At 44.5% G+C, this 9,055-nt stretch overlaps 1 non-coding gene across 1 annotated transcript; it reads right to left on the bottom strand.

Moving 5' to 3' along the window:
* Positions 1-3,672: 3,672 nt before the first annotated feature.
* On the bottom strand, positions 3,673-3,755 carry TRNAL-CAG (transfer RNA leucine (anticodon CAG)). Its single transcript has one exon. It is a non-coding gene; the product is annotated as a tRNA-Leu (tRNA).
* Positions 3,756-9,055: the final 5,300 nt, after the last annotated feature.

The following is a 9,055-nucleotide window of genomic DNA, read 5'->3' as shown; positions in this document are numbered from 1 at the left end:
GAGTCCCCCAATCACATCAGAGTCCCTCCAATCATGTCAGAGTTTCCCATCATATCAGAGTCCTCCCCTCATTATGAGCATCCCCCTATCATAGAATCATCTCACCACATCAGAAGCCCTACCTATCCCATCTGAGTCTGCCCTATATATGAAGGTCAACTCTTCCCATCCAAACCCTACCATACACCAGCAGCATGGTGGGAGGTGGAAACGGACGTGCACCCCATCCTCTCCTGAATGCTGGGGGGGTGGTCTCCAGACCTAAATCCAATAGAACATCTTTGGAGGGAGCTGAAACTCCATGTTGCTCAGCGACAGCCCCGAAACCTGACAGATCTGGAGGAGATCTGTGTGGAGGAGTGGGCCAAAATTGTTGCAGTGTGTGCAAACCTGGTCAAGAACTACAGGAAACGTTTGACCTCTGTAATTGCAAACAAAGGCTTCTGTACCAAATATTAACACTGATTTTCTCAGGTGTTCAAATACTTATGTTCAGCAGTGCAAGACAAATACATTCTTTAAAAATCATACAATGTGATTTCCTGAAAAAAATTTTAAATTCTGTCTCTCAGAGTGGGAATGCACCTACAATGTGAATTTCAGACCCCTCCATGATTGAGAGAGAACTTGCAAAATCGCAGGGTGTTCAAATACTTCTGTTCCTCACTGTACATAGAAAATTTCTTGGAGCATCTTGACATCGGTATCAGGAAGAAACTCTCAGCAGTTGTGCACAGTTGTCTTAGAAAGCTGTAACTATAAATATACCGGACTAATATACCGTATACACCCAGAATATAATCAGCTTAACCTAAGCCCACCTCCGCCAGCACTCAGGACTGCACACAGAGCGGCTGCCACACACACCATCCACCACGAATCCGTGGGTGGAAAACAACATACTTTTCTTGGGTGTTTCACAACTATGTCACCAATACATCTCCCGAAAATAAACACAGACAGTATCGCTGTTTACTCATCTGTGACTGCAGACAGAATTCTCTGTGCCTTTTTTTTTCCTTTTTTCTTTTCATCTGGCGATCCTGCCAGTAACGCACTTCCTGTCCTAGGAGGACAACACAACTGTATCTATGATAATAATGATAATAACCTGCGCTAAATGCGACACAAAATGGTGAAACAGCAGCTGTTAAAAATGCGGGCAACATACAATAAAAATATAAAAACAGCGTGCAGCGCTAGTTCACCCTACGTATACAAAAAACATATAATAAAAAAAAATCATCAAATAAAGTCCTTAAAATAAGTCCATAGTGTGTAACTAAAAATCATATAAAGCCCATATCCATGGGAAGAACTGTGCCAAAAAAGAGAGAAAGAGATCCTCCACCACCAACACTCACAGCCTCATACCAGAGAGAATGACCACAGATCATTATTATTATACAGGATTTATATAGTGCCAACAGTTTGCTCAGCGCTTTACAATATAACGGGAGACAATACAGCAACAATACAGTTCAATACAAGAGGGTTAGGTGGGCCTGATCCTGGGAGCTTACAATCTAGGAGAGCTTACAATCTAGGATCATGCAGTCAAAACAGCATATACAGGGTATATTCGATGGCAAGGAGTCCGGAAAGGTCTTCTCCACTGGAGTTTTTTCACTGCTATTCACTCAATGGCATAAATACAGTGCAAAACCACAAGGATAATCAAAAGGTCCCAGTTGTATATATGTAAAGAGAACAAGACCTCTTCTTACTGTAGTATTTAATAAGATTCAAAATTTAACAAGAATATTTCACTTACAAACGTTAAATAAACTCAGCATGTAAAATCCAAAGATGTTTTCAGGTGTGATGACACCATAAGCCATAGCTCAACCCTACGCGTTTCGTCATAAGAAGACATTGTCAGGGGCGTGGTCCCTGTATCTATTGAGTATTGCAGGACTACACAACATCCCTTTCCTCTTCTTCATAGGCTGGAGGGGTTCTGTAGTTCATGGAACTAAACTGGGCAAGCAGGGCTATACTACAGAGCGTTCAGTAAGATACTAACTTACTGGATTATTGTCAGGATCCACAGGTATTTTACAATTTATCTAATAGATGTAATAAACAAGTAAATTCCTCAATAGCGACAAAGGATATAAATCCAATTTATGTGCACCAAATGCCTTTGCAACAGGGGCGGACTGACCATTCAAGCACTCAGACACTGTCCGAGGGCCCCGGGTCAGTAGGGGCCCCATAAAATGCCCCTTGTACCTTTTATAGGCTTTTTTGGATGTGCTTTGAGTGTGGGCAAGAACACAGGGGCCCCATGATCCCCTATTGCTCGGGGGCCCCATGAGTTGTCAGTCCACCCCTGCTTTGCAAACCCAGATATTAAAATGTTACTAAAACCAGAACGCTGAATTTACTATATCTGGTCTCCCCGGACCCTGCATTCACTATATCTGGTCTCCCCAGACCCTGCATTCACTATATCCGGTCTCCCCAGACCCTGCACTCACTAGATCTGGTCTCCCCCGACCCTGCACTCACTATATCCGGTCTCCCCAGACCCTGCACTCACTATATCTGGTCTCCCAGGACCCTGCATTCACTATATCCGGTCTCCCCAGACCCTACATTCACTATATCCGGTCTCCCCAGACCCTGCATTCACTAGATCTGGTCTCCCCAGACCCTGCACTCACTAGATCGGGTCTCCCCAGACCCTGCACTCACTAGATCGGGTCTCCCCAGACCCTGCACTCACTAGATCGGGTCTCCCAGGATCCTGCATTCAATATATCCGGTCTCCACGGACCCTGCATTCACTATATCCGGTCTCCCCGGACCCTGCATTCACTATATCCGGTCTCCCCGGACCCTGCATTCAATATATCCAGTCTCCCCGGACCCTGCATTCACTGTCCGGTCTCCCAGGACCCTGCATTCACTATATCTGGTCTCCCCGGACCCTGCATTCACTATATCTGGTCTCCCCGGACCCTGCATTCACTATATCCGGTCTCCCCGGACCCTGCATTCACTATATCTGGTCTCCCAGGACCCTGCATTCACTATATCTGATCTCACACAGTACACAGAACATGGAAATGCAATTATTTTAGTAAATATAAACTGTTAAATACCTTTTCTCATCAGCAGTTAGAGCAGTCTTGTAACTTCTAACGGTGTACAGCAGGGCACTGTTTAAAGCTTGTAGGAGGAGTTTTCATTTTGCTCTAGGAGGATGCAGAACCCCTGACCTCTATCTGGACAGTGCTGATTGGTCCTGTGCTGATCACATGCACTCTGCCAAGGGAAAAAATAACCTCTCTAGCAATATACCCCAAAGTAGCAGTGACATCATCACTGTGCTCTGGAGCCTGCTTTGCAGGGAGAAGAAACAAACAAGTGTAGAGAGAGAGAGAGAGAGAGAGAGAGAGAGAGAGATTTAATGTAGTGAATGCAGCCATGATCAGGATAGTCAGATAGATAGACTGTATGTAGACTATTATTATTACCATCATTATTATTCTTCATTTTATAAGTAACTTCCAGTATAATTTATAGATATTTTTTGCAGTGTTTATCTTCAATTTTTTCCATGACATTCTTTTGGAACATATCAGATGTATATTATAAAAATAAAAACAAATATTAAATCATAAACCTGTATGAATATTTAATCTGTTAGTGAAAAAGTGATGCTGTCAGAAGTGGGATTCGAACCCACGCCTCCAGAGGAGACTGCGACCTGAACGCAGCGCCTTAGACCGCTCGGCCATCCTGACAACTGATGCTCTTTGCTCTGCCATTCAGAGATGTGTTATATCACACGTTCTAGAAGTTACATTTCTACATAGTTTCTTCTTATAGCAACATTGTAATAAGTAGACTAAATGTACCACGTGATCAATATACATGTAACAATGTTGCAGCTGAGGAGGAAAAATGATCATAGCGATCTGGGGATATCCTTCTACCATAGACACAGTTCAGTGGGAATTCAGGCTCCCCTACTGGTAAGTGTCAGTATTACACCCTAATTACAGCATGGGACAACAGCCCTCACATAATCCTGAGCAGATTTAACCCTTCCGCCTCAGCTGTCATCAATGGATCCCACATAATTCATCTGTCATCAAGATCTCATTTGTTGTGGGGCCCCAAGGGTAGCCTTTCTTAGGGCCCATTTATTTATTTAATGAGTGCACTAGCGAGTGTGTCTCCTTAACTCACACTATGGCACAGCACCATTCATTTTGAAAGGTGCATAACTGTACTTGCTTTGTAATGCATCACATGGTTGCATGGTGTGTGTGCACTAAATGCCTTACAAACCCAGATATTACCTTGGAAAAGTAGCACTGACATCATCCCTGAGCTGTACATACTGTGGAGTTACTAGATGATGCTGGAAGTTACAGGGTGCTGTGAGATCACTAAGTCATGCAGGATACTCTGGGATCACTCAGCAACCTACGTTCTCCGAACAAACTACGTCCTCCACCCCTCTCTGCCAATCCCCACACTGGTCTCTTCTCAGTGTCCTCCACCCCTCTCTGCCAATCCCCACACTGGCCTCCACTCAGTGTCCTCCACCCCTCTCTGCCAATCCCCACACTGGTCTCTTCTCAGTGTCCTCCACCCCTCTCTGCCAATCCCCACACTGGCCTCCACTCAGTGTCCTCCACCCCTCTCTGCCAATCCCCACACTGGCCTCCACTCAGTGTCCTCCACCCCTCACTGCCAATCCCCACACTGGTCTCTTCTCAGTGTCCTCCACCCCTCACTGCCAATCCCCACACTGTTCTCCGCTCAGTGTCCTCCACCCCTCTCTGCCAATCCCCACACTGTTCTCCGCTCAGTGTCCTCCACCCCTCTCTGCCAATCCCCACACTGGCCTCCACTCAGTGTCCTCCATCCCTCTCTGCCAATCCCCACACTGGCCTCCACTCAGTGTCCTCCACCCCTCTCTGCCAATCCCCACACTGGTCTCTTCTCAGTGTCCTCCAGCCCTCTCTGCCAGTCTCCACACTAGCTTCTGTACAGCGTCCTCTACCCCTCTCTGCCAATCTCTTCACTGGCCTCCGCTCAGTGTTCTCCACCCCTCTCTGCCAATCCCTCCACTGGCCTCCGCTCAGTGTCCTCAACCCCTCTCTACCAATCCCTCCACTGACCTTGGCTCAGTGTCCTCCATCCCTCTTTTCCAATCCCCACACTGGCCTCCACTCAGTGTCCTCCACCCCTCTCTGCCAATCCCCACACTGGCCTCCACTCAGTGTCCTCCACCCCTCTCTGCCAATCCCCCATTGGCCTCCACTCAGTGTCCTCCACCCCTCTCTGCCAATCCCTCCACTGACCTTGGCTCAGTGTCCTCCATCCCTCTTTTCCAATCCAACATCAAAAAGCAAATATAAAAAAAAAATAAATGAAAAGCCAAAAATTCTAAAACCTGAAAAAAAAGGAGAAAGTTGGTGTATCCTGAATTGGATTGTGGATTACCATTCTTCGAAATGCTGCCATTGTGGAAATATTACATTATATCATATACACATACCTGTACATTACATAATATAATATATGCTGGGATTACAAAGGTTACAAAGGTACTGTTTTCTCTGTGAAAAAAAATTCAGTGGATGTTTAATCCTGTTGCTAGACCAGAAACTCGGGCAGGACAAGTTCGGGCGATGTGATATTACATTTCTAAATTCTTATTCAATAATATCCAATGTTTATTAGATAATATTACCCAGGATTAATAAATATATACAATGCTCCACTGAATCAGAGAACAAATTTTCCTGCGTATTGTTTTCTGGGAACTATTTAGGCTTCCTGATTACTGCTCAAAAAAATTAAAAGAACACTTTGGAAACACATGAGATCTCAATGGAGAAAAATCTCCTGCTGGATCTCTATACTGACATGGACTGGGTAATGTGTTAGGAACGTAAGGATGCCCCATCGTTTGATGGAAATGAAAATGATCGACCTACAGAGGACTGAATTCAAAGACACCCTGAAAATCAAAGGGAAAAAATGATGCAGCCGGCTAGTCCATTTTGCTGAAATTTCATTGCAGCAACTCAGAATGGTCCTCAGTAGATTGTATGGCCTCCACGTGCTTGTATGCATGCCTGACAACGACGGGGCAGGCTCCTAATGAGACGACGGATGGTGTCCTGGGGGATTTCCTCCCAGATCTGGACCAGGGCATCACTGAGCTCCTGGACAGCCTGAGGTGCAACCTGACCGCGTCAGATGGGCCGAAACATGACATCCCAGAGGTGTTTTATTGGATTTAGCTCAGGTGAGCGTGGGGGCCATTCAATGGTATCAATTCCTTCATCCTCCAGAAACTGCCACATACTCTCACCACATGAATCCAGGCATTGTCATACACCAGGAGGAACCCAGGACCCACTGCACCAGCGTAGGGTCTGACAATGGGTCCAATGATTTCATCCCAATACCTAATGGAAGTCAGGGTGCCATTGTCTAGCCTGTAGAGGTCTGTGCATCCCTCTATGGATATGCCTTCCCAGACCATCACTGACCCACCACCAAAATGGTCATGCTGAACAATGTTACAGGCAGCATAACGTTCTCCATGGCTTCTCCAGACCCTTTCATGTCTGTCACATGTGCTCAGGGTGAACCTGCTCTCATCTGTGAAAAGCACAGGGCACCAGTAGTGGACCTGCCAATTCTGGTGTTCAATGGCAAATGCCAATCAAGCTCTGTGGTGCTGGGCAGTGGGTACAGGGCCTACTAGAGGACGTTGGCACTCAGGCCACCCTCATGAAGTATGTTTCTGATTGTTTGGTCAGAGACATTCACACCAGTGTCCTGCTGGAGGCCATTTTGTAGGGCTCTGGTAGTGCTCATCCTGTTCCTCCTTGCACCCAACCCATCCCGCTGATGGGTTAAGGACCTTCTATGACCCTGTCCAGGTTTCATAGAGTAACTGCCTGTCTCCTGGAATCTCCTCCATGCTCTTGAGACTGTGCTGGGAGACACAGCAAACCTTCTGGTATTGATGTGCCATCCTGGAGGAGTTGGACTGCCTGTGCAACCTCTGTAGGGTCCAAGTATCGCCTCATGCTATTGGTAGTGACACTGACCCTAGCTAAATGCAAAACTATTGAAAAACAGTCAGAAAAGATGAGTAGGGGAAAAAATGTCAGTGGCCTCCACCGGTAAAACCATTCCTGTTTTGGGGTTGTCTCATTGTTGCCCATCTAGTGCACCTGTTGGTAATTTCATTAACAAAAAAGCAGCTGAAACTGATTAACAACCGCCTCTGCTACTTACCTGACCACATCAATATCCCAGGAGTTTAACTGACGTGATGCTAGACTCTGATTAAAAAGTGCTCCTTTCATTTTTTTTTGAGCAGGGTATATATCTTAAAGTGAAAAAAACAGTAAAAATGGGTCATTTTAGGTCCTGATTCAACAAACCTCAACATATATGTCATATAATATAGCTTTTATTTCCCACAAAATAACTGATAAAAAAAATGTACATAGAACTGTGTATGTGAAACTCAGCGTACTTATTATAGGTACTTGTATGGTGTAGTCAATTTACGCAGCGCTTTAGATATATATTGAACATTCACATCAGTCCCTAACCCTCAAGGGGCGTACAATCTAAGGTCCCTAACTCACATTCATACATACACATACTAGGGACAATTTGGACAGGATCCAATTAACCTACCAGCATGTCTTTGGAGTGTGGGAGGAAACTGGAGGAAACCCACTCAGGCACAGCTATGGTTGGGATTTGAACCATTGACCCTAGTACTGCCAGGTGGAAGTGCTAATCATTTAGCCACTGTGCTGCCCACTACTTTGTAAAGCATATTGAAAGGAGGAAGGTGGGAACACTTTCTTGTAGAAGAAGCATGGAGTGGCACCAGGAAAGGAAAGTATTTGATACAATTTTCCATTTTCCTAGTGCCAACATGGTAGTATGCTACCACAGGTATGCTGCCATGGATTGGTACCAGTAAAGGAAAATCATGGTAAGAATTTCATATAATTTTCCATTTTCCTGGCACCCACATAGTAATATACTACATGTATGCTGCCATTGATTGGTATCAGGAAAGAACAATTACGGTAAGTATTTGATACAATTTTCCTTTTTCCCGGTGCCAACATGGCAGTATACTATGATATGTATGCTGCCATGGATTGGCGCCAGGAAATTAAAATAATGGTAAGTATTTGATACAATTTTCTAGTTTCCTGGTGCCTACATGGCAACATACTAGTAAGGGTTCCGTAAGTTGCTATGGATAAGAAACAGGTAAAGAAAGTTACGACAAGCATTTGATACAATTTTCTGGTTTCCTGGTGCCTACATGGCAACATACTAGTAAAGGTTCCATACTGCCATAAATAATAGCCAGGAAAGGAAAATTATGGTAGTATTTGATACAATTTTCGTTTTCCTGGTGCCACCATAGCAGTATACTACCACAGGCATGCTGCCCTGGATTGGCACCAGGAAAGGAAAATTACAGTAAGTATTTGATACAATTTTCCCGATGCCAACATGGTAGTATGCTACCACAGGTATGCTGCCATGGATTGGTACCAGTAAAGGAAAATCATGGTAAGTATTTCATATCATTTTCCATTTTCCTGGCACCCACATAGTAATATACTACATGTATGCTGCCGTTGATTGGTATCAGGAAAAAACAATTACGGTAAGTATTTGATACAATTTTCCTTTTTCCCGGTGCCAACATGGCAGTATACTATGATATGAATGCTGCCATGGATTGGTGCCAGGAAATTAAAATAATGGTAAGTATTTGATACAATTTTCTAGTTTCCTGGTGCCTACATGGCAACATACTAGTAAGGGTTCCGTAAGTTGCTATGGATAAGAAACAGGTAAAGAAAGTTAGGACAAGCATTTGATACAATTTTCTGGTTTCCTGGTGCCTACATGGCAACATACTAGTAAAGGTTCCATACTGCCATAAATAATAGCCAGGAAAGGAAAATTATGGTAGTATTTGATACAATTTTCGTTTTCCTGGTGCCAACATAGCAGTATACTA

This window comes from Staurois parvus, unplaced genomic scaffold (genome assembly GCF_062004578.1).
Source record: "Staurois parvus isolate SC_StPar_1 unplaced genomic scaffold, SC_StPar_1.0 ptg000453l, whole genome shotgun sequence".
Classification (NCBI taxonomy): domain Eukaryota; kingdom Metazoa; phylum Chordata; class Amphibia; order Anura; family Ranidae; genus Staurois; species Staurois parvus.
Note: the sequence above shows the minus strand (reverse complement) of the source record. Positions and strands in the feature narration are given on the sequence as shown.